Raw genomic sequence first — 26,632 nt, 5'->3', positions numbered from 1 at the left:
TAATCCTAACTGGCATTATGGTGCCAAGTCTTTCGTTCTTTATCTAGATCACATATGGGGCTAGCAAAATCAACAGAGGTCTGACCACCTCTCCCTTCAAAAAAAATCTGAAAACATGGTGATAACAAAATTGGCATAAAGCCTATACCTGTTTCAAGCACAGACCTGCTGGGTTGGCATTTCTGAGCAGTTATGGTGATTTTCACTTTTTACAGCATGTAGAAGTCAACAGATCCTCTGGATACAATGATAAGTATGTTCCCTCTTTAATCAGTTTGTATGGGTGTTTCAAGGTGGTAGCATTTCACTGAAAATGCCAAATGAGAAACAGATGATATTTCAATTAGTACCTTATCAGTAAAGCTTGAATCTACTTCATGCATGTCACAACTAGAAAGAATTTGTAGTCAAACTGCAACAGTTACTGCATCTCTCCCACTCATTGAAACTGTTGGGATACAGAGTCCTGAGAAAATGCACAATGTGATATTAAATAGTGACTGGACAACAAAGGGTCACTGTCTATCGGCCATGATGACAAGGCATTTTTCCACCAGTGCTGAGTCATGGGAAGTGATATCAGAGATGATGGTCACCAAGTGTAGTAAAGTGCTGCAAAAGGCTGCAAATGTGCAAAGTCACCCTGGATAGGGGACAGAGATCATTGTGACACAGGAGGAAGAGGCAGGGCCAAAAGGCCACGTGGAGCCCTGGCTATATAAGGAGAGTGACTCAAGTCACAGTGAGGGGTTGTTGTGATGGTGGATGGTGGACAGTATTGGAGTTGCATGAACTTCTGAAGAATAAAAGCCTCCTTTGTAAGACGTTTGTTTTCAGTATCTCTTCACTGACACTGAAGGGGAGAGGTGTTTCTCCAGCTTGCAAGCAGCTGACTGCATCTCCGAAGTTGGAGACTCTGGTGCAAGATGTTGACTTGGTAACCCATGGACTGTGCAACTACGCTAACAGAAACATGGAAAGCTGGAGAAAGATAGACTCACAGACGCTAAGAGAAGATGTATTTGGTGGACTACAGTTAGAGGAAGCACTAGAGAAAAGAAGAAGTCCCAGCAGATTGGAAGAGGGCAAATGTTGTCCCATTTCAAAAAGGGGGGAAAAGAGAACCCAAAAACTTACTGCCCAGTCAGCCTGACATCAATACCAAGAAAGATTCTAGAGTAGATCATTAAACAGTTTGTAAGCATTTAGAAAGAAATGCCATAATAACTAAGGAGCTTATCGCACAGGGCTCCAGGAATGCTATTGGCATGGGATGAAAGGGGGGCATGATGGGAATGGAACAGGGTTATTACCCATTTTATCGCACACCAGAAAGCCGCCGATGCCGCCGGAAGTTCCTGTTCCGTTCCAAATCAGTGCCAGAGAGGTCAATTTTCAGGAACTGTTTAGAACAGTTCTCTACGGGACAGATTTGGAATGGAAAAGGGAATTCCAGTGGCATCGGCGGTGTTCCAGCGTGTGATAAAATGGGTGATAGCCACGTTCAGTTCCCATCACACCCCATTTCGTCCTGTGTCAATAGCGTTCCTGCAGCCCCGTGCAATAAGCTCCTAAAACTCAACTCAGGACTTCAACAAGGTCCTCATGATATTTTTGCAAAGTAGCTAGTAAAATCCTAAGGGTGCTCACCAATGATCCAGTGGTCGCGATCCAGCTTCAGGCGGTCTTGGATGAAACGGATTATCTGGACCCATTTCAAACTGGCTTCCGGGCGGGTTACGGGGTTGAGACGGCCATGGTCGCCTTGGTCGATGATCTCCGTCTGAGCATCGACAGGGGAAGCGTGTCCCTGTTGGTACTCTTGGACATCTCAGCGGCTTTCGATACCATAGACCATGGTATCCTTCTGGGGCGCCTCGCGGAGGTGGGGATCGGGGGCACTGCGCTCCAGTGGTTCTGTTCCTACCTCTCCGGGAGGTCCCAGATGGTGCAGCTGGGAGACGTGTGCTCCGATGAGAGGCCCCTTAAAACTGGGGTCCCTCAAGGGGCCATTCTGTCTCCCACGCTATTTAACATTTACATGAAACCGCTGGGAGAGATCATCCGGAGACATGGGGCGCGGGGTTATCAGTACGCTGATGACACCCAAATCATTTTCTCTATGTCTCCGACTGATGCAGTGACTGGGGATGGTGTCTCTCCTCTCGTGGCCTGTCTGGAGTCAGTAATGGGCTGGATGAGGGAAAACCGACTCAAACTGAATCCAGAGAAAACGGAGGTACTAGTGATAGGTTCCCCTGGTCCAGGAATGGCGGTGGTTCCACCTGTCCTGAACGGGGTCACGCTCCCTGTGAAGGACTCCGTGCGCAGTCTGGGCGTGCTTCTTGACTCGTTGCTTCACCTGACTGCTCAGGTGAATGCGACGGTCAAGAGCACTTGTTATCAGCTTCGGCTGATTCGCCAGCTGCGCCCATACCTGGCCCAGAGGGACCTAGAAACTGTTGTACATGCTCTGGTAACTTCGAGACTGGATTTCTGCAACGTACTCTACATGGGGCAACCCTTATACCAAACTCGGAAGCTGCAAATGGTGCAAAACATGGCAGCCCGGCTGGTCACTGGCGCTCCCAGGACCAGCCATATAACACCAGTATTAAAAGATCTCCATTGGCTGCCCATTCGCTTCCGAGCTCAATATAAGGTGTTGGTAATTACCTATAAAGCCCTAAATGGCTTGGGCCCAGGATACCTACAGGACCGCCTCTCCCCGTACATTCCGCCTCACACCCTCAGAACGTCTGGGCAGCAGCTACTGAAGGTGCCTGGGGCTAGATTAGTCTCCACCACTCGGAGGACGTTCTCCATAGCTGCCCCAGCCCTTTGGAATGCGCTGCCCACAGAGCTCCGCTCGTCCACTACCCTGGCCCAATTTAGGAAGGACCTTAAAACCTTCCTATTCCAACAGGCATTCCCCGAGTAAATATCCTGTGGGCCTCCCTCCTCTTTCGTGGCCAAGAGGTTGGGCTTTGGGGCTTTTACTGTTGGTTTGGTTTTAATGTGTTTTTATTGTAATAGTTTGTATTTTTAATATGTTGTAAGCCGCCCTGATCGGAGGAAGGGCGGCATATAAATAAAAATTTTATTTATTTATTTATGACTCCTTTTCATCCTGGAGAGAAATGACCAGTAAGGTACCACAGGGTTCTTCTGTCCTGGACACAGTGCTATTCAACACCTTCATCCATTACTTGGGTGATGGAATAGACTACATGTTTATGAAATTTGCAGATGACACCAAATTAGGAAGGGTAGCTAAAAGGTATGTGTATTGTGTGCCTTCAAGCCTATTCTGACGTATGGCAAATCTATCATGGGGTTTTCTTGGCAAGATTTGTTCAGAGGTGCCATTGCCATTCTCTGACTTGCCCAAGGTCACCCACTGGTTTTCATTGGAGAGCAGGAATCGAACCCTGCTATCTAGAGTCATAGTACAACACTCAAACCACTATGCCTATATCCCACCCTATATCCAAGGATCCCAAAATGATGGACAATAAGAAACAATTTAAATCAGTTAAAATAATTTAAAGGCTAAAAAGCTAGTTAGCCACATGACATTTAAACTAAAAGTGATTAAAACAATAAAAAAGAATTGACATGTGAGCACATTTGGGAAAAATCAGCAATACTCCCACAAGCCATGCTTTTAATTGGCACCCAAATCACCACATCATGGTTGCCAATTGGATCTCTATAGGGAGGGTATTTTATAACTGGGGTGCCACAGCAGAGAAGAACGTCTCTCACATGGTCCCATAGTATATTGCCCTGACTGATGAGATACTGAGGAGGACCCCTCCAACAGACCTTAATTCTCAGGCTTGATGGATTCTAATTATGAAACCTGATGGTTTCTAAACAAATTATAAATCTAAGTGTTGATAACTACGCTGGTTCCACGAAAATAGTTTAGGACTAATCAAACTTGTTGTGCACCCACCGGCAATTTGAAGATATTGTTCAAGTCAAGAACTCTTTTAGACAAAAAGGATTCCCTGATGTGAAAAATGTTGAAACAAAATTTTGGGCACACCCTAGTTATTCAAAGAACTATTGCATAGTTGTTACCCTGGGACCAGGCTTCTGATTGCCACTCATGTTTAATATCAAAAGGGAAGCTGTAGGGGTGACCTGGGCATGACTCCCCTGTGGATGCCTGAACTGCTCACATGGAAAAACTGGTTAGGGCTAGCCAAGATCTATAAGGCACTCACCATGATGGGATTCCCTGAGACTCCAGCACAATCCCTTTTGTCTACACAGGGCAGTGAGAGGATCAGGGCCAAAGGAGGTGATTGCCTGTGATTACCTACGGTAGGGAAGCACTGGCAAATCCCTTTGTCTGGCGTGTTCACACCAATCACCCAACTATCCACTTCTATCCCAAACTATTCTTGTTTCCCTGTGAAACCATTTAGCAAGGCTTCTAATCCTTTCAAGCTTTGTTTTTTCCCCTGAAGACACAATTCTGGGTATATATACGGATAGTAAAACAGCCATTCTTTGGTCTAGTTTACTGGTAGATAGACACTCTGTAAAATTGACTAGGTTAGGCTCCTCAATATGCCAGCAAACTCCCCTTGCCACAGCAGCTATTGAGTCTTCTCCATTCCGGGCTCCCATCAATTGGAACCAAGATCCACATTTGGTAATGTATCACCGTTAGCAAGGCCTTAAACTATTCCATCTCTCCCACGTTTGCTTCCTAGCTCTTGTGTGTGAGTGTAAGTGTTGCATGTGTGTGTTGTGACTATTCTAATAAAACTGCAAAACCTATTTAAATTGTCTCTGGAGTTCTGTGTGATTTAGACCTGGTATAGGTCCAATTTGGGTTGCTATCTTTGGCCACTGTTGCTCCAGCTGGACTGTAACTCTCATTTGAATTAATACAAACAGCTTCATTTATATACTGCTTCATACTGAACGAACAGTGTCTAAGCGGTTTACAACTGTAAACTAATTGCCCCCAACAAGCTGGGTACTCATTTTAGCGACCTCCGAAGGATGCCAGCCTGAGTCTAGCTTGAGCCCTTTCACTGGTATTGAACTCGCAACTTTATAGTTTTGAGTGAGTGGCTGCAGTACAGGCATTTAAGCACTGCGCCACCAGGGCTCTTTATTAAATTCCCCTAAGACATATTAATTTGTGGGCACCCTTCCCAAACCCCAGCAATTTGGGTAACACTGTGGCACCATTTAGAACTTATAGGAATGCAATCATTATCAGTTAACTATTTAGAGTAAACTCACTGGATCAGCAAAACTAAGGGTGCATTTCCATTGTAGAAACAATGTAGTTTGACACCACTGAAGTTCCATCCTATGGAATGTTAAGGAAAAGCAACATGGGATATAGAGTGAAAGAAATAAAACTTGTATGTGAGAGTCAGAATGACTCAGCAGAAGCAATTAGAAGCCACACAGGTGTAAGAGGTAATGCAATTAACAAGTCCTAAATGCCAAGGACAAAAATGCAAAGTGAATAATTGAATACACCTGAGAATTGTTAAAGTGGACAAGGTGAAATGATGAAATCATTAATTATGGGTTGAACCAAGAGAACCAATGAGAGTGGCTATACACGCCCACTGGGTGGAAACTGACAAGAGTGGGTGGTGTTTTTCCAATGACTATAATAATGGCTATGAATCCCAATCTATTTTGTGGGTAGTAGTAGTGGATAGTAGTGAGGAGTTGTATTGGATAGTTTTGGAGCTGTATATAGTAGAATAAAGTAGATCTTTTCTATAAGACTACTGAGTTGTCTGGTGTCTTGAGTGAAGATACAAGAACCAGCTGGATCCTGAAGAAGGGTGAAGACTTCTGTGGAAGCAAGAGTGAGAAGGCTTGGAGAGTTTGTCAGGGTCTTCAGCCTATTCTCTGTAACTCTGCTGCTTTAGAGCAAAGCTTTAACCACTGGCCAAAACTGGTCAGCGCCGGTGCGTAACAAGGTGGTGAGTTCGAGCCAGAGGTGAAGAGCTACAACTCCCATCATCCCTGACATGGAATCCTGGGATTTGTAATTTTATAGGGTCTTAAGCTTTCTCTGTCAGAGAATAGTTGTGCCTCACAAAACCACAATCTCCAAACCTTCCGATACTGTACAGAGACTGTCTAGAGATATTCTGCTCTGTTTTTTGTGGGTTTTTCAGGCTATGTGACCATGTTTTAGAAGAGTTTTTTCCTGACGTTTTGCCAGCCTCTGGCACAGACGCTGGTGAAACGTCAAGAAAAAACTCTTCTAGAACATGGCCACATAGCCTGAAAAAAACCACAAAAAACCATGGATGCCGGCCATGAAAGCCTTCAATATTCTGCTCTGTTTATAAAGGAGCTTGGGAATTTTGCAGTGGATAAAGTCTTGAATTTTCAGGGAATAGTGTGGGTTGGTGAGTTTTGTGTTTGTTTGTTTTTCCAAAATGGAGAACAAAAACCAATTTGCCTTTTACTATTTTCCTTATTTACACAGGTCTAACAAAGGCAAACCCCCTCCAAACAAATCTTGCCAAGAAAACATCATGATTAGTTTGCCTTAGGGTTGCTATAAGTCAGGAACAAAGCAACCCCCCCTCCTATTCTAGGTGAAAGTGAATACCTATTTAGCCCAGTTTGAGGGTGTTGTTGTTGTGTGCCTTCTGACGTATAGCGACCCTAAGGCAAACCTATCATGGGATATTCTTAGCAAAATATGTTCAGAGGAGTTGCCTTTGTCTTCAGAGCCTGAGAGAGTGTGATTCAATCCCTGATCTCCAAAGTGGCAGTTCAATGTGCAAATCATTACACCTCACTGGTTCTGTGTTTGAGTGTGTGTAGACCTTTTAAAAACACAATATTGAGTCTGTGACATGACTTCAAGGTCAAGCCATTCCCAACCCATCCTAAGCTTCGCCTTCATCTTTGAACATCTTGCATGATAAAAAGGCTGGCAGTCATGAAAGCTTGTGCCTTTTTGAGGTATAAAAGAATGTGGATTTTTTTTTTTTTTGAATTTGCTGGATGGCCAACACAGCTACATCTGCTTTTTGTAAGATTTGGATGTGGTTCCTCCAAGCAAGCGTGACCTTGTTAAGTACTTCCTCTAGCACCCCTTGTGACTTTCCAATAGTCGGTATTTTCTCTGGGGCATTCTGCATCTCCCATCCAGTGATATTTAGGACTTGCCTTTTTGGCCAGCTTGAATCGCTCAACTTGGCTTTGCTGTTGTGAGGCAGGAGCAGATAATACTGCTCAGCCAGGGCTGTGAGTTCATGAAACTATATTAAGCAACTTTCAAAAAAAATGAGGGGATTTGCTCCTTCGGTGTAAGTGTCTAAATGTTTTTTTGAAACTGTAATTTTCCTGTGCCGTTATGTGTAAAGGTGACCGCTCCATGTTAGACCCTCAGAAGTTCGACTCTCGACAGCTAATCAGGTTGATTCATTTGGTGAGGTGGTCTGTAAGCTCCTGCTCTTTCCTTTTTCTCACTGTGATTATAAACAGGATTGAGTTCTTCTTTCACTCATGTGGATATAATACCACCCTGCTCCTTTCTAAAGGAACATATTAGAAATATAGAATATAGAATGGGTGGAAAAATACAGTGGAGACATTCTAGATTCTATTTGTATAGTAGGCAATATCATTATTGGGAGACGCTAACATGATGCCCTTTATTAAGTCTGTCGGTAGCTCTAAACTCGGGTATGAGAACTATTATTGCTGGTGAAGCAAGGATTCCTTGTGGAGTGAAAGCATTGTGATTTCTGGGCTACATACAAACAGAAAAATTATTCCTGACATCAAGGTGTGTGTGTGTGTTTACTAATTGCAGAAATGTCCATTTGACAAAGCCTGAAGACTGATGGAGCATTACCTGGCTCAACCACATGGTGGCATTCACCACTCAAAGGAAAATTATACTTATTAGTAGGGGAGTGCTGTTGAATGGCAATGAACCTTTTCTTTTGGTACCGAGGGTTTATTTGTTCTCACTGCTGTTTTGATGTGAAATTTAGTTAAATCACAAGGTGGGTGGGAGCCAGGGCTGTTTCTGTCACAGGCAGGAACAAGCAGAAGTGAGGATATATTAAGGGCTGAATTTTGCATATAAAAGTTGAAGGATACTGTAACCAAACATTCACAGTGTACCAACACTCACTAAACTGTTACATAGAAATCAAGGCCTTCCATCTTTCTGCTTTCATTGTAACATTAGCAAATTCTTCTGTACAAATAAATATAGTGATAAACATTCAAACATCCTGGGAAGAGCTTAAGGATTTTTCCAGACAAGCTGGAGACACTTATATGCAACACTATACAGAGGGACTGCTTCACTTTCTCTCACACTCAGATGTTCATATTCTTTCTGTAACAAATATGAGATTTGATACTGGTGAATTCTTTTAAAAAATAAACTGAAACAGAATTCTTGGCTGTTTGCATCAGCCAAATTCAAAATGCTGAAGAGGATGATAAGCCTCAGGGGGGAAAGGTATGACTATTAGTTGAATATGAGTGGTTGAGACAGCCAGCATGGTGTTGTGGTTTGAGCATTGGATTGTGACTCTAGACACCAAGATCTGAATCCTTGCTCAGCCATGGAAATCCACTAGATGACCATAGGTAAGTTACAGTGTCTCAGTCTCAGAGGAAGGCAAAGGCAAACCCCCTCCAAACAAATCTTACCGAGAAAACCCCATCGTAGATTCATCTTAGTGTTGCCATGATTGGAAACACGTTGAAGGCACACCATAACAACAATGAATAGTTGAACATTGCAGAAAAGAGATTCCATCTAAACATTAAAAGAACTTCCTGATAGTAAGAGCTGTTCAATTGTGGAATGGACTGCCTGAGGGAGTGTTGGACTCTCTTTCACTGCAGATCTTTAAAGAGAAGTTGGATGGCTATTTCCTAAGAGACAACCATCTGAACTCTCTTTAAAGACCTGCAGTGAAAGAAAGTTTTAGCTGCCTATTCCTGCCTTGAAGTTCTTTCAAACTCTATGTTTCTATAAATAAACAGGGAGTCAAAGCAAGACCTTAAGTGCTGAATACTCACAGCTGTGTCCTGGTTCAGGGCTGGATGACAAACAAGATAGGGGCAGGAAGGACACAGGTCAGAAAGGGCATTTTTTGTCTGCTTCAATTCCCTTTTTAACTGTATGATCTCAATTTTAGAGTCAAACATGCATTTCTCTTTAAAACAAGAAATTTAATGGGTTTTTCATTGTTGCCAAAATTTACAAGCAATACATGAAAATCTATTTAAAAATAACTGTCCCCTGCTTGTCTGAAAGCATCATTTCTTATTAACTATTAATTTGGAGGCAGTGTGGCTCCAGTGGGTCTTAAGGCTGGGAAATTTCCCCCCTTTGACTAACCAAACTTGTCCACTCTTGGCCTGGAGAGGTGAAACTGTCAGTTTCTTCCAAATTCAAATGGTTAAAAAAATCTCAAGATATTTCTTTTCTAAAGATGTTAGAATTTTAAATTATTTTTAAAAATAAACTGAAAAAAAGGCTCACCTATTGTTTTAAAAATCAAAAAGGTCCCAGTTTTTGTTCCTGTTCTATCAGATTTTAGTTTGGAGACCCATACACATTTTGTTTATCTCAGAATGTCCTCTGTCACCTCCCAGTATGATCAGAGACTTTTTATACCTCCTCTCTAGGTTGATTTATTTTAACTCAGTATAACCCATTCAATTCCCCACTCAGCCATAAAATCAAGTGGGTGACTTTGGGAAAGTCACACTCTCTCAGCCTCGGTGGAAGGCAATGGCAAACCTCATATGAACAAATATTGCTTCCCCCCCCCCCCAAAAAAAAAATGTCCTTTGATAGGTTTGCCTTTAGGTTGCCATAAGTCAGAAATGACGTGAAGGCACACCACCAGAACAACAACTTAGTATAAAATTGGAAAGAACAGGAACAAAATCTGGGGCTTTTCAATCACTGTGGATGTGGCCTATGTTCACATGGGACAAATTTTACTGTGTATACTGGCTCTGATAACTGTATGGTCTAGTCCTAAAGGATAGATTGAAGATGCATAGTTTCAACTGTAGGGCAAAACACATTTGGCAAGAGAGCATCTAACTACTGCACCTGAAAAATATTCAGTCTTCACTGTCCATACACATGCTGCAGCATTGGGCACTGGACAGCTGTATCCATATCAACATAGCTAGCCCTACAAGTATAGACAAGTGACAGCTTCTGGGAGCTGCAACTAGGGAGTTTACTGCATTGCTAAAAAACCTGACTTACCCTTGCCATGTTGAATTCTCTTTCTGGATAAAGCTGGGTATTATCATATGCAAAATGCTGCCGATGAGTGCAACCTGGCTAACTACTAGCTAGAAGCCTCTTTTGAAAATTGGGAAGCTCCTGGCTTTGCCAATTGGCTGGTTGAGCATGTCTTCTAGCCAGATGTTAGCTGGAATTCAGCCGGGTGGCAGCATCAGCGGCATTTTATATATGATAATATTTGCCTTTATCCTGAAAGAAACTTCAATGTGGCAGGGGTAAGTTGGGTTTTTTTTAGCAATGTGGTAAACTCCTAGATGTTAGCAAGACAGAGCTGTGCATGCAATTCAATATGGCTGGAATGCTCTAAATTAGTTTGCTGTCCTCAGCCATTGTATAGGATGCTGGGTGTTACCACACAGGCACCACAATCGTGCTAGTTGTTATCTGCCCTTGAGTCAACTTTGACTCATGGCAACCCTGTGAATGAGATATCTCAAAGACTCCCTATCCTCTGTCTCTCTGCTCAGGTCCTGTAGGCTCAGGCCTATGGTCTCCCTAATTGAGTCTAGCCATTTGGATTGCCATCCTCCTCTGTTTCTGCTGCCTTCCACTTTTACTAACATAAATTATTTTCTAATGAGGTTTTCCTTCTCATGGTATGTCCAAAAGTACAGTTAGTCATCTTGGCTTCCTGGGAGAGTTCAGGTTTTATCTGTTCTAGGACCCATTTGTTTGTCTTTATGGCCATCCACAGTATCCTCAGCACTCTTCTTGAGCACCACATCTCAAATGAGTTGATTTTCATGTAGTTCTTCCATGGTTATTATTTTTGTTTTCTTAATTTTCAGCATTAAGCCTACCTTAGCACTTTCTTATTTGACTTTTAAAAAGTAATTGTTCTTAGTCTTTGTTGTTTTCTGCTAGTAGTATAGAGTCATATATGTAACTTAGGTTGTTAATGTTCCTCCAATCCTTCTTGCTCTGCATATGATATTTTCTGCATACGTACATATTAATCTAGGAAATGCAAACATATGAGATTAGGGACATTCATTATCACACAGCTCTTCCAAATTGCAACGGTGCTGCTTCTGTCTTGGATTCTGTCTTCCTCACACTGGCCTCCATAGCTCTGTCTTCTTCCTCCTGTCCCCTTCCTAGAATGCCTTTTGATCTATATTTGCTTACATTTATATTTATTTTTAGTGCAAATTCTGCAATCAAGTCAATCCATTAAGTAAAGAAAATGAAGCAAGAAGAGAAATTGAAAAAAAGAAAAAAGAAAAAAGAAAAACAGTCAGAGGGAGGACATCCATATGCACCATATGACAATCTGCATGTCAAAACTGCTTTGGGAGGAACTTAGCACAAATTAATCAGCAGTGGAAATGCAGCATGATTGGGATCAATGAGAAGGAGCACTCCAGCAACAGATGGACTACAGACCAGCTATTGGACAGACGCAGCATCATGTCATAAGAAACTACCACTATTGTGATCTAATTCCATTTTTCATGGTTGATGTGATAAAGTCCATTGTACCATCACCATTGTTAATTTTTACCTTTTGGTCAAACTAGTAAATATTTGCATGTGGAAAAAATGTGGCATGATCTTGCTCTTCCTATAGGATGGTAAAATGTTTCAGGCTGTCCTTATATAATGAACCCTGGACCTTAAGCCAGAAGGATCCATATTAGAGAACACTTTCATGCAGCTTTTTCTTGCTGCTTTTCAGTATTTGCTTATTTCTCTCTTGTGACTTCTAGAGGTAATTCGCCTTGACTTATTCTGCTATGTGCCTGTGCAGTGATTACAAACTTTAACCTTTGAAGGTTTTTTCCTTTTAATCACATTTTATTGTATATTTGGCTAAGCTATTGAAGCAGAAAAAGAGCAAACAAAAGTACTCGCAAAGAAAAGAAGAAACTCTTGAAACAAGATGGGAACAAACTAAGGTAGTTGGAATGGGGCACTCCTCCAAATGTTGCAACACAACCCTGAGCAGTATAAATGTGTTATTTATATATAGATGCCATAAGTCAGGAACAACTTGAAGACAAACAGCAACAACAAAGGCTTAAATACAACTGTTAGTTCCAACTAGAGTAGACTCCTTGAATCAATGGGAACTGGTTAAATTAACTGTTATTTGCCACTGATTTGGTGGGTCTACTCTAGTTGAGATGAACAATTGCCTTTAGGCCTGTATATATATTGTGAGAAAGTGCTTCCCCTATAAATATTGAATATTATTGCTGAAGTGGGCTGTGATTAGGTAGCAGGCAAAAGTGAAATGCGTCAGAAATAGATTCCTCCACCTTTATTGTAAATAATAATACATATTAGAAGGTCAATGCAGAAATACTTTTCTGTATAGTTCAGGTAGAAATGTGAAATATTTGGGAATATTTTTAAAGAAATGACACAGGCTGTCAATATGCTTCTAGTGTTAATTCAAGGTGCTGGTGATGACATTTAAACTCCTATATAACTTGGGACCTTGATAGCTGTAGGAGTACCCATTAGGGGTGTGTGCAATGAGTGCAGGGAGTGCAGGGATGTGGAACACACTGAGTGACACTCCAGAAGAGGGGTAATACCTGGCTGAGTGCCCCCCACCTCTGCCATGGCATGTGGCAGGGAGGGAGAGGCCCAGGGCACCCCTTCTTCCCTGGGTCAGCATGGATTTATTCGTGAGTAAAAAGCCATACTGGGCAGGGAGGTAAAAGTATGCCCTTTTGGCCCTGCCCCCTGAGACCCGACTCAAAGTCCCACCCTCCATGCCAGGTGACACCCAAGTTTACAAGATTCTTAGTTAAAACATTTTTGCCAATTACTCTGATATACGATCTGTCTCTTGCTAGATGTCCTTCTCATGAAAGTACAGATCATGGTCCAAGAAGCCAAACCATTCTCAATGGCACCATCTATGATCGGTATTGTCTGCATCAGGTATTCTTCTCTTTCTTCATGGGTCCTGTCCTTTAACAGGAAGGAATAAAAATGAATGTAAAGAAATAGCAACCTGTGCCTCTTCATCTTCTAACACAGTATCATAGTCCCTTGAAAGGTGTTGAAGATTGTACCTTGCAGTTTCATTTTTTCCCACATGGTTGAGAAGGAAGGAGGGCTGGATGCTGGATGTGATGAATTTTTTCAGCTGCTCTGTTACATTGTAGATATTCATCCCTGAGAGACATCATATGTATTCAAAAATCCTGCCATGACTGCATACCATTGTTTCTCATCTGGAAGTTGCCTCTGGGAAAGGCAGGAGCCCCTCTACCCACTGGACCACCTCAGGTCACCTCTGTGCTCTCTTAACACATTTTTGTCCTAAAAGGAAAGAATAGGAAGGTTTACACATTACAGTGGGCAGAGAACAAACAAGAAGTCCCAAAGTCTGGAAGCACTGAGAAGATCCTCTCCCCTTTTACCACCAAAAGTTCTTGGGATGGTAGTCGGATAGAAAGAAAGGCCTCTCCTGAAGATCTTAAGAGGTTCCTATAAGGAGATACAGTCCTTCAAATAGTTTGGACGTGAGCCAGCGGCTGCTAGCTTCACCCCTAACCAAGTCAGTCTTAACAACAGCCCTGTTGCCTTACACCATGCACCCGAATAGGATATACAACCTCAGCCAACAGAAACTTATGAGCCGTCCTCCAAACAATTCTGCCAATCAATTAACCTTAACCCCAAATATACAAACTCACATTATTTCCCACACCAAGTGCCTGTTCTCCTTATCCTTTTAGTCAATCTCTGGTCCTCTGTCAGATATATTTCTAAAATATTTTTGGTTGAGAATTAAGTTTTAGCATTGACATGCCTCCTAAAGGGGATCTGGCCCTATAAGACTGCTTGCTCTTTTTATTAGAAATATAGCAAAATGATTTTTGACAGCTTGGGAAATGTCACACTTTTGCATTAACAACAATTTGGTAAGTAACCTTCCCTTTCTACATGTGAGTTGGCAAAAAACCAAAACCAAAATGAACAACAAGGATAAAAGGAAAAAGGGGAAAAAAGATAGAACTACACCCAGTGGCATACTTCCCATTCTTAATGTAAGCTGCACTCTGATCGCTGGAGTGAATATGAAAAAAATCAAGATCATCAAACTGCATCTGACATTGTTAGTAAACATAGAGTAGTTGCATTTCCTGTGACACTTGCACTTTGTGTCTCTCTTGCCACACTTGCTGCTCTTTGTTTCCCCTTCCCATCGCATTTGACAAGCGGATTCCAGAGGCCAATGACAACATCCATGTCTCCTTCAAGCTGAGTGCATTTGTTATGCATTTGAGAGGGTTGCCTTCCTGCCCTTGGGTATCTAGTCACGCAATGTGAAAAAAATGCATGAGTTCATGGACTGCTGAGTGCTCAGACATGGCACTTTCCTAAGCGAAGGCAACTAGTGAGCAAGTGCAGCAATTAGACAGTTATGAAAACATTTTTCCCCATTGGGAGAACTGATTGCACTGAGGCCAAAACAATGTGTCAAAAAAAAAGGAAAGAGAGCCTCAAAATAAGAAATTCTATTTGGTGAGATTGGCCTTAGGTCTTTACAAAATATAAAGTAAGAACAATTTTCTTAGAATTTATTGATCTCTCTCTCTCTCTCTCGGCCTCTAATTTTTAAGGATGGGATGATGTCAATGACATTTGCCTGGGAGGCCGCCGCTACAAGAAAAACAGGAGCCAGCAATATGGAGGAAAGGCCACAACTTTATTAAGCAACCAGCTAGCAAAGCAGGGTTGGCCCAAAGCATGAAGTCTGGATCTGGATCATCATACAAACCGCTGTTGTATGATAAACTGTAATACCTGGTAATGGCCAGGCTTTGGGATGGCCTAGGGGCTAAGGGAACGCCATCTGATCGCATGTATTTAATCAAGCCCCTAGTCACCAGGAGACGCTGTCACGCTGTGGCCCCCACAATGGCCACAACACATGCCCTCAGCGCTCCTGTGTCCCAAAGGGACTCCTAAACCAGTGCTATGCAGCCCTGGAAACCATGCCCACCAGATCCATGACCTATGCTGCCGCCCCTGAAGTTGTGACATGAAAAACCATGCACCCAAGGGAGGGTGGGTGGGTGAGCCAAGCAGCAGATGGCACCGAGCAGCAACAGCAGTGAGCAGCAAATGGCACCGAGCAGCAGATGGCACCGAGCAGCAATAGCAGCGAGCAGCAAAATGGCTCCAAGCAGGAAGCCATGTGGCCTTAAATAAGCCTGTATGTGGGAAGAGCCAGGAGGGAAGTCGCCCCGCCTCCAAGGCCAGTCGATGAATCGGCCGCCCTGGAGGTCCCGGGAAGACCATAGAGAGGGACCTCACGCCTCCCGGAGAGGCCTCGGGAGGCAGATCTCCCTCCCATTTCCACCCTGGTCACCAATCCCAGGCCTGAGCACTCCAGCAAGGCACACTGGGAAGCGACCAAGCTGGTTTGCAGCCTTGCAGCGGCAAAGCTCCCGGCGGCAACACGGCCTGCCCGATGAATCGGGCGGCTGCATTTTCTTGAGTGGAGGCTAGAAGAAGGTGTTTCCCCCATGTTCAGGATCTGATTGTGTTTTACTTTGTTGTCAAAAAGGGTTTTCACCAACTTTGAGTCAGATTGGCCAGTGACCTACATGTGGGTTGTAGCTTCCTACAGCATGTATTTTAGGTTGGCTTGGCTGAGAGATCTGGAACTGCATCTATCTGCTCGTATATTTGTGTGATGAATCTATATACTTAATATAACTTAATATAACTTAATCTTCAATTAGGTGGTGGTAATGAATGAGTGGTTTTCCACAATGACTAGAGTAATGTTTGCCCTGGGAAAAATCATCAGAAAGGGACAGTTTCCAGAATCTCATAGTCAGCATGACATTATGGCCACATTCTGGATGAGGGTTCTGGGAGTTATTTTCCAAAAAGTAACTTTCCCAGGTTCTGGATTGGGCTTTGGGAGATCAGATCACTAGAGGATGGGAATGTTGTGGATGTCAATTACCTGGATTTCAGCAAAGAATTTGATCCTTATCATTATTTTCATTAGTAAACTGACTAAATGTGGAATAGATGGAAACACCATCAGACGAATCCATAATAGGTTGGAAAACCAAGTTGTCATCTGTGGCTGCACCTCAAATTGGAAGGAAGTCTCGAGTGGAGTGCCTCAGGGTTCTGTTCTGAGGTTGATGGTACTCAATATTTTTATCAATGATTAAGATGGTGGGTGGAAGGAATAATCAAAATTGCAGATGGTACAAAACGTGGAGGGTTAGCTAACATGTTAGAAGACAGGAACAGAATTCAAAAGGACCTTGATAAACTAGAAAACTGGGCTGAAATCAGTAAGATGAAATTCAATAGATGCAAATACAAAATTCTACATATAGGTCACAAAAACCAAATTCACAAGTAAAGGATGGGGGTGGGGTACTTGGCTCAGGACTACTGCATGTGAAAAGGACCTTGGGATTATTGTTGATCATAAATTGAACACTAATATGATGTACTAGTATGTGGAATAAATGAAACGTATGATGCTGCAGCAAAGAAGGCAAATGCTATCTTAGCCTCCATTAATAGAAGGATAGTTTCTGAGGGAAGTAATAGTCACTATATATTCTGTCTTGGTTAGGCCTCATCTGGAGTACTGTGTTGTGCCTTATTTTAAGAAGGATATAGGTGTTGAGTTCAGAGAAGGGCAATGAGTCTGAGAAGAGGTATGGAGAACAAAATAATATGAGGAGAGCTTGAAGGCTTTGGGAATGTTCACCCTGGTAAAGAGAAGACTGAAGGGTAACAGGATCACACTCTTTAAATACTTCAAGGGCTATCACAAAAAGGAGGGTACAGGCTTGTTCCCTGCCACATCAGAGGGGAGAACTAGGTGTAATGGTTTTAAGTTATAGGTGAGTATATTTTTATTGAACTTTAGAAGGATCTTGTTGACAGTGAGAGTGGCTTAGCAATGGAACCCATTGCCTAGAGAGGTGGTGGGGTCTTGGATGTCTTTAAAGTAGACTTTCAAGTATTCTTTGGATGTCTTTAAAGGATGGTGGAGAGAAGGGGAGGGAGGAGGGTGTGAGGATGTGGCAGTGTGGATCTGGATCAGTAGTTCTCACTACCAAAGATCTGGATTTTTGCAGTGCCGCAAAAAAAAACCTTGCTAGTTGACCCAGTGTCAAACACACTGGGTCAAGTGATTTTTTGGTGCCCCCCTCCCCACAAACTGCACTGAGTACAGCCAGGGAAAATATGAATACCTGTAAAATAACCCAGGTTCCACATTTCACACAAATTTCGTAGTGTGAATGGGGCCTATATCCGCCTGCCTGCCACACTATAAAAAATAAGGAGATCCTCAAAAAAAAAAAAAAAAAAAAAAAACAAATAAAATAATAAAAAAAAGGGTGGGAACCGTAATTCAGCACTAACATGGTTAAATAAATGGGTTTCACACTCTGCCTTTAAGAATTATACACACATAATCTTGAGCCTGAATGGGTATATCTACCATTTTCATTTTCTCCTGCATTCTTTTAATTTGTTTAAAGTTTAAATAGTTTTCCCAAATATAAAGAATTTTTCAAATGTTCGTGAGTTCTTATAAAAAATGAATTGAAACAAAATTCTCACCCATCCTTTACAACACCTAAACTTTATAGCCTTTATACACATTCATCTGTGTATGTGACATCAGCAATAAATAAAATTGGCTGTTTGCCAAAGCCTTTGCAATAGAAATGTGTATGAAAACATAGCAGACAATACAAGAAGCTGTAAGCAGTAAAATATAATTAGTAAAGCCAGAAATATATTTTGAGAGAGGGGAAACAGGGTGAGAAAGGTTTCTGAGAGAGAGAGAGAGATGAAAGGATTCAATTCACTATATGTGTCCTGAGTGAACATTAATCTGAGATAATCCAGAATTATTCTGTAAGTGAATGTAATACTTGAAAGAGGTCTCTCAGGTTGCCTGACCTAGAATGGGCAGTTTCCCACTTATCCATAAAAGAATCACAGCATGAGTAGTGGCTAGACAAGTTGTTTGTCATTTGCATTCCCAGAACAGGAAGAGGATTTTTCTGTCCAAATCTGAGAAATACAAAGAATTGGGGGAGAATCATTCCACCACCAAGGGCCACTTTTCTGTCCTGTCTGTCTTCACATACTTAATACACAGGAAACCAGTGTAGAGGTACTGTTGGCTGGCTGGATCAAATGTGTTTTAATCAGTGTATCACACTCTAAATAATAGCCACCTGCAGAGACTTCCTCTGTGCTCTAGGTTTGGCTGCCAGATCAGCCCATATTATTTCCTTGCCACTATTCATGTGAAGACACATGGTCTGGAACTCACTGAGGAACATACACACACAAAACTCACACTACACATGTGGGCCCAAAAAGTCACCATTGCACAATGGAGGTATTCTGCTGATATGAGGGGAAGTAAGTTGTGCAGATAGTATGTTCATCTGTGTCTTGTTTTTGCAAGTTCTGCATTGTGGTTGTGCATCCTATACTTTGCATTGTGGGTGCACATCCTATACTTATCATTGTGGATGTGCATAATGTATTGAGCACTGTGCAAGGCACTCAATCATTGATATGTGTCTCACATAGGTGCTATTCTGAATAGAGATAAGTGGTCTCATGGCATATGTCCACGTGTGGATATATACAATATGCTAAGGAGATGTTGGACTGAAGTCACGGTGGTTTAAGATTCCCCCCTCTCAAATGTTAAGACTCAAGTTTTGCTGTTCAGGTAGTCAACAAGAAGTGCAAGAACAAATGAGAGAGGCTATCTAAAGCATGTCAGTTGAAAGGATTATCCTTCTGGTTGTCAGTAAGCAGTGGAAATTTTGGCGGGTGCTAACTGCTGCCGCTTAGTAATTATTACAAATTATTGCTGTTGTATCATGGGAGTGGGGAAAGAGCTTTATCCTCACACATAATGCTGCTGTTCTAAACTGAAGAGTTGCCAGTGACTTGCGTTGTAATGATAATTTTCCATTGGCTTGACTCCATCTGTCACAGGGAATAACACCTGGCAAACCGCTTGGTTTCAGCCAACTCTTGTTAACCTTTCAGCCTTCACAATAACTATCAGCGGGGACAAAGTCAGTGCCACAAATAACCTGGCATTTAGAAGTCTCCACCAGCTAATAATGGCGCATGGCTTCTCAACACAAAAGGAAACAAACAAAACAATTCATTCCATTTAATTAATCAAAAGAAATGTTCAAATGTCACATTGCTGGTGAACGGGACTGTATGCAACAATAACAGCTACAGTAACAAAGCAGACTGTATGGTTACCTTTGGCAAAAGTAGATTTTCTTTTTTTACTTTTAAAAAGTGATTTTTCCTTTTTTTTTCTTTTTTTAAAAAAATCTATCTCAAAAGTAAAGCGAGAGCAGTCAGTGGGAAAGTATGAAGAAATCCAACCAACAGTTTTGAGTAAATAGTTAAATCTCCTTAGGTTTTTCCTAAATTTTCTATCTGGCTTCACTCTGCAATGCTATAGCTCCCTAGGCTGCAAGGAGAGTGAGCAGTATTCTTTTGCCCTTTGCTTGGCTATGCAATTTCCTTCTTAGCGAAGGACCCGTTGATTGTGACTTATTCACTTTCTTGAACAGCACCTTGACATAATTTGGAAGGAAAATATAGTTCTTTAGTACAACACTTTGAGGCTAGACAGACTGCTCTGTGCTGCCCTTGGAAGTGCTAAGTTGGGGACGTGGCAACCACACACCATGCTCTCAACCCGGCACGTCTATGGTGCAAAGAGAAGCTGCAAAAAGTGGCTACTTTTTGCTCTATGGAAAGGGCTGCTGCCCCTGCTTTTCTGCAGCTCTTTGGCATAGCACATCTATACACAGCGCCAAAGATATGGCATGATACCACCCACCGTGTGGTGGGGTGTGTGACATGGCGCCAGTGTGGGGACAGGTGGTGTGCAGTCACCACGCCCCCACTCTGCCCTCACACTGGCGTTTCTTGCTGATTTGTTGAGGGCTTTTATCTTGTAAGGGAACATTAAAAGGATCATTCCAGTGCATCCCACTTTACCTCTGGACTAGCACCCTTCTTTAAGTGGTCTATAAAATAAAATCAGATGGATAATTAACAGAGAGATTGGTGATGGCATCCAGGTGCAGCCATGGCTTCTATGTCGATAGCGTGTTACATCTGCTCTGAAATTAGTCCACATTTTAAAGTAGTTGCACAAAGTCCTGGGCTTCTTTTGGGGATAGGGTTTAGATTCTTGGGCAGCTGCTTTAAAGCCTGGACTAAACTCCAGAGCAGACTCATTGCATCCCAGACACTGAAGTCACCAGAGCCCAGCTTATGAAATAACCTTCTTAGAATCCAAATCCAAATCCTTGTGGATTTGATAGTGTATGGTGAAGACATCTTTTTTCATCCACATCTTTCAGATGATTTATTTTAGCTTTACATGGCTACTCCATTTTAAATCCACATTCAGTACTGTTAATTTGGGTTTTGCTTGTGTGTGTTTAAAGCAATTTTGATTTTATGGCATTATCTCTTATTTTGTATTTGCTTTGTTTTTTGGACCTTAAAGTTTAAACTTTCCAGATAATTTTATTATTTGAAAAAGCTAATAATAATAATAATAATAATAATAATAATAATAATAATAATAATACTGTTTATTTATAACCCACTTTTCCAAAAAATGATCAAAGCGGGGTACAGCATAAATGTAAGCAATATACAATATAAAAACATACATGCCTATATATATGCCTATAGGCCTAATACCCTATTTACAGCTTTTTGTTAGAGATAGTAAAACTGAGGGCTAGTTTACATTATTAAAATATCTCTCTTTCCAGTTAAATAGAATGTTATCCAGTCACACACAATTTGCAGTAATTTGGGCTTGGGGTAGTGGTGGTGTCGAAAAATTTCTTAAATTCCACTGAAAAGGCTTCACAGTTTTTACCAGAGTATCTATGGAAATCTGCAGAAATGCACATTATAACATGTGTGGCTAATGTCACAGTAAATATGTAACAGTAGAGCTTTTCAGATATTTTGTCCATAAAGGAGTGTGCAGCCTAATGTGAAGATAAAACTGGATTTTCTAAAACACAACTAAGGCATACCTTTTGGACTGTACACTTTCCATCACTTTCCATCTCACCAGTTTATCATGGGAGACCTGGTTGCTTACAGGTACAAATCTGGATCTACATGATCGAGTAGAAAAATTCAACTGGCACAGGCTCTGAAGATATGGGTAATACAAGCATATAGTATAATTGGATGACTATAGTTAGCAGCATCCACCGAGGATAGGAGATCCAAGAAACTTGCACCCAGCATTTCACTCTTTTAGCACAGCCAAGCAGTGATGCAGGTATGTTATTTTAGCTTTACATGCACCTTCCCTCAATATGGCAAAACATATTACATTGTTTACTTGAAAGAGTGATAAGTTAGCCATGTTGATTTTTTGTTGTTGCCACACTCTATTCTGCTGAGTGGAATTGTAGAATATCCCTAGATGCCCTCAGCAAGAATCCTCTTTGTCCTGCTCCCACAAAATGATAAAAAGTTTCCCTGATGGAGAGCATCTCCAATAGAACAAGTGGGTTGGACTGGATGGCCCTTGCAGTCTTTTCCAACTCTGTGATTCTATGATTCTAAGTATGCAACTAGAAGAAGTGACATGTAAGAAGGAAGTACCAGCCTCTTTTCTAGGGCTCATGGAGATTGTCAATAAAATAATTTTTAAGCTCTGTCCTGGCTAGAAAGAACACCTGTGTTTTTATTTTTATTTATATTTTTTAAAAGGTAGATTCATCCCCTTTCAGTTTTTAACTAGCAGGGTGTTCTTGCTTTCTGGAAGGACCTTATTGCAATACATTAATAAATGGCTTTTAAATATGGCTGTGATAGTTGCCTTAAAAATACCTTTGGTAGCTATTATTCAAGCAAACATCAATCAGCCTTATATTCTTATATTGCTACTCATTTTGCAGTGACAAATTGCAGTCGCAAAGGAATGAAAATCTACATGCTGCTATATCAAACCAGACTCTTCAATAACACAGATGTCAGACTGGCTTCCACAATGTATTCAGCTGGGAAACAAGGGCAGCAAGAAAATCTAAAAGTAGTTCAACATCAGTTTTATGGCTTGGGAGCTCCTGTCCTGCTTTCTCTAGCTGTGGTCTTCTGAAAGCTTTTCCCAGCAGATCAATGCAGGGAGCACCAACATTAGTGTTTTATTCGTGCTGCATATTGATTTGGGGTGTTTGGTTGGCAAACCCCAAACTGCCTATTTTTTATTTGGACTAGAAAGTTGGTTTTCTTGCTAAATGTGAGAAGTAGGAGAATACACTATGGAAGCAATGGCTCTCAAAGAATGGAAATATTACGTAAAACAAAACAAACCTACAGCTTTTTTTTTGGGGGGGGGGGCTATGAAGCCATATTCTAGAAGAGCTTATTTCTGAAATTTCACCAGCAGTTGTGGCTGGCATCTTCATAGAAATTTTCTAAAGAAGCCAGCCACAGATGCAGGCGAAACGTCAGGAATAAACTCTTTCAAGAAGACAGCCACATAGCCCAAAAACCCTCACAAAAAACTATAGATGCCAGCTGTAAAAGCCTTTGACTTCACTAACCTACAGCTCTCAGAGCCCAGCCAGTATGAGAGATTAGACAGCAGGTGAATTCAATATGCAGAGATTGTATAGATTTTAATTTTGTAAATTAAAGGTTGTCAAACTCATGTACGTATCTTAACTGGACAAAACAGACAGTGATACCCCAAAATTCAAATGTAGGAGAAAGATCTCCTGCATCCCTTTAGATACTTTTCTATCAGATTTCATGATTTCTTTTTTTATTTCATAAATTCAAACTCTTTTTTTTGTGTGTATTTCTTAACATAAAGAATGATTCCAGGACTGTTTATAAAGGAATATGTATTTATTACACATAACCCAACACAGCTGAAGCCAGAGTTAGTCATCCTTAGAGTAGATGCATTAATATGGTTGGGACTCATTAACCTTGAGTCTCATTTGTTTGAATAGGTCTACTCCAAGCAAGATTACCACAGGATTTAAACTAACCAAATATATACGACATGAAGTAACAAACAAATGGTAGATGTAGCAACCTTAGCATGCCTATACTCAGTAGTCCTTAGTTTTCATGTTTCCCTAAGAGTTTAGGTATAGTGTTCATTAATGTCATCTCCTGTTTGTTGTTTGTCTTCCTGCATCAATTAGTCTGGGTGTGTTCACCTTTCATCATGTAGTCTGATTTTTTTTCCCTCCCTGTCTTCTCCCTATTTGAAAAACATGTGCTACAGAGCCTTTCACCATGAAATATTTTGAAACTGTTACTACAGTGGTACCTCGGGATACGAAATACCCAGGTTACGAAATTTTCGGGATACGAAAAAATCCCATAGGAAAACATTGTTCCGGGTTACGAATGTTTTTTCGGGTTACGAAAAAACTTTTGGTGCTTTTTTCGGCTTTTTCGCACGGAATCGCGGCTTTTCCCCATTAGCGCCTATGGCAATTCGGCTTACGAAGGCTTTTCGGGTTACGAACGGTGCCACGGAACGAATTAATTTCGTAACCCGAGGCACCACTGTATTAGTAAGTATGTTTTTTTCTGAAGAGGTCTAAACTTGTGCTTGATCTTGTGTGTGATGTGCAGGTGTGACACTGTTTTTTTGCTCATCTCCTGCTTGCAAATACTTGTGAGGTACACTACAATCTCTCACCTTCCTCAAAAAAAATATAGATTAGTACAATTGACAAAAGAAAAGTCAAAAGTCCTGGGCAGCATACATCAGAACAATCTTAATTTTGCTTGGGTGATAGAGTGGGTGGGCTTGTGGGTGAAGATTATACCGAAGCACCCACACACACATATGGGGATGTTGATGACTGGAACTCTTGGAGTTCTCTGATTCATAGTGTTGCTGTAAGATGAAGCCAACATAGAAGTAAATTACAACGACTACAATGCTAGCTGAATGCCTGCTATATCCTATATGTAACGGTTTGAAGGAGAAACTTGCCGAGCTTGGGGTTGACAAATGGAGATGTAGTGCACGGAAGACAGCACTTTAGTTCCTGACACAGTGCTAGTCCAGATGTCACCATTCAATCCGTGCTCCCTGGCACTGAAGCAAATATGCACCTTTCTGTTTATAGCAGTTTTTGGAAATTCTACCCTAGCAACAGCATACAGCAATATATAGCAATTTATAGGAGAATACTGGAGATATATTAGCCAATCATGACACAACAGTCATTAAACCACAATGGAAATTACGAGGCAAGCACCACATAAACACTATTCATGTGGAACCTCTCCTTGCCTTTCAGAAAGTTGTTGTTATTAGTAGAAAGTGTCAGTTGCTCAAAGATAGAATCAGAATGCTCTGGTAATTCTTTATCCGCCTTTCCTTGAGCTTAATAACTTTGCAGCTTCTAAATTTTTTCATAGTTCAGAATACTTTTCCTTTAGCGTGGCTCTACTTTACAGCCTTTATGATTCTAATTTTGCATTCTGCCAATATAATGCAGGATCTTAGACCATTATCATAGATGTCAGGGCTATGTCTTTGCAAGAGAAGACCTGGCCTATTTTCTTTGTTGAATCCAGGGGGACAAGGCTGTAATCCAAGCTATTCCCTACTCTTGGAAAAACGGGGTGGGTTTCCCCATGAGCAGGCATTTGTGTATGCCCCTTATCTCCACCTTCAAGACAATAATAGATTCCAGGAGCTTAGGTTAGCTAAAGAAGCCGTAACCGGTCAGAGCATCTCACCCCACCTTTGGGACTAGGAGTACACTGTATTGTATATGAACATATGTACTCCTCTACTCTTCCAGGGAGGCTTGTAGTAGAACCTCATGTATATGGCAGGAGGTGTGACCCTTCAAGGCAAAAGCATGCATAAGCATTTTGCTAGTACTTCTAGCAGGGAGAGGAGGGAAATACAAATAAATTATTATTATTATTATTATTATTATTATTATTATTATTATTAGACACATGAAAAGACACCTAAAGCAAATGAAGCCTGAATTCTTACTAGAAGCCAAAATAACTAAACTAAGGCTGTTGTCCTTTGGATATATCATGAAATGATGTGACTCACTGGAAAAAGACAATACTGTTTCATAAAATGTAAAGCAACAGGAAAAGAGGAAGACCTGATTACAGGTGGGGAGACTCCATCAAGGCAGTCACAGCCCTGAGTTTGCAAATTCTGGGATCTTGGAGGCCTTTCACTCATAGGTCAAAGCCAATTTAATGACAAATGACAACATCATAAGAAGAGAAGTCTAGCAAGAGAAATGTAGTGAATGTACTCAGATTTTCATGTATTTTTTGGAGGCAGGGTGCTTATACAGGATGTTCTTTCTTCTTCTTTTCCACCACCAGAGTTCTCTCCTTCTTTACTCTGGCTGTGAATGACATAGTACCAAAAAGATAAGGCACACTGAACGAGGCTCTTATCATGTGTGTTATTGCTTTCCTGTCTGGAGTATAATTATTGGTTGTGGTGTGCTGTGATTGGCCACTGAGTTATATAATGTCTATGAGTATTTCTTGAGAAGGAATTCACAGTTATGTTCATTGATATATTTAGTTAATTTATGCCTTACCTTTTTCCCAATATGGAGCCCAAAGCAATTTACAACAAGATTAAAAAGACAGAGTTGAAAGCCTGATACTGAACAAGTTCAAACACAATTAAATAAAGTGTCATATTAAAACACTATTAATTAGGAAAGGATAAAATCATTCTAAAACATAATAAAGATAGATATTATATTCCATAGAAATCCCATTTTTCACAAAGAATTCACCATCAATTCTCCCTTTAAAATAAAATTTAAAAAAATTAAAGAAAAAAATGACCATAAAGTAATAATAATAATAATTTGTTTTATTTATATACCGCTATTCCAAAGATCATAGCGGTGAACAGCAAGTAAGCTAATTAGCAAGTGAGCTAATTTGCCCCAACAGTCTGGGTACTCATTTTAGCGACCTCGGAAGGATGCAAGCCTGAGTCGAGCTTGGGCAATACAGAAAGTATGGGTGCAGAAAGTATGGAATGTGAACCTCATGTGGCCTCAGTTCCTTTTTGCAGCACTGCTCCCACATTTTTCCTGATTCTTTTCAGGTGGAAAACACTCACTAAAGGGAAGCTGCCACTCCGGGAAGCCTCCAAGAGCATTGCATTTGTTTAAAAAAATGGGTACTCATTTTAGCGACCTCGGAAGGATGCAAGCCTGAGTCGAGCTTGGGCCCTTTTGCTGGTCTTGAACTCGCAACCTTGTGGTTTCG

Source organism: Sceloporus undulatus, unplaced genomic scaffold (assembly GCF_019175285.1).
Source record: "Sceloporus undulatus isolate JIND9_A2432 ecotype Alabama unplaced genomic scaffold, SceUnd_v1.1 scaffold_12, whole genome shotgun sequence".
NCBI lineage: Eukaryota > Metazoa > Chordata > Lepidosauria > Squamata > Phrynosomatidae > Sceloporus > Sceloporus undulatus.
This window is presented reverse-complemented; position numbering follows the sequence as displayed.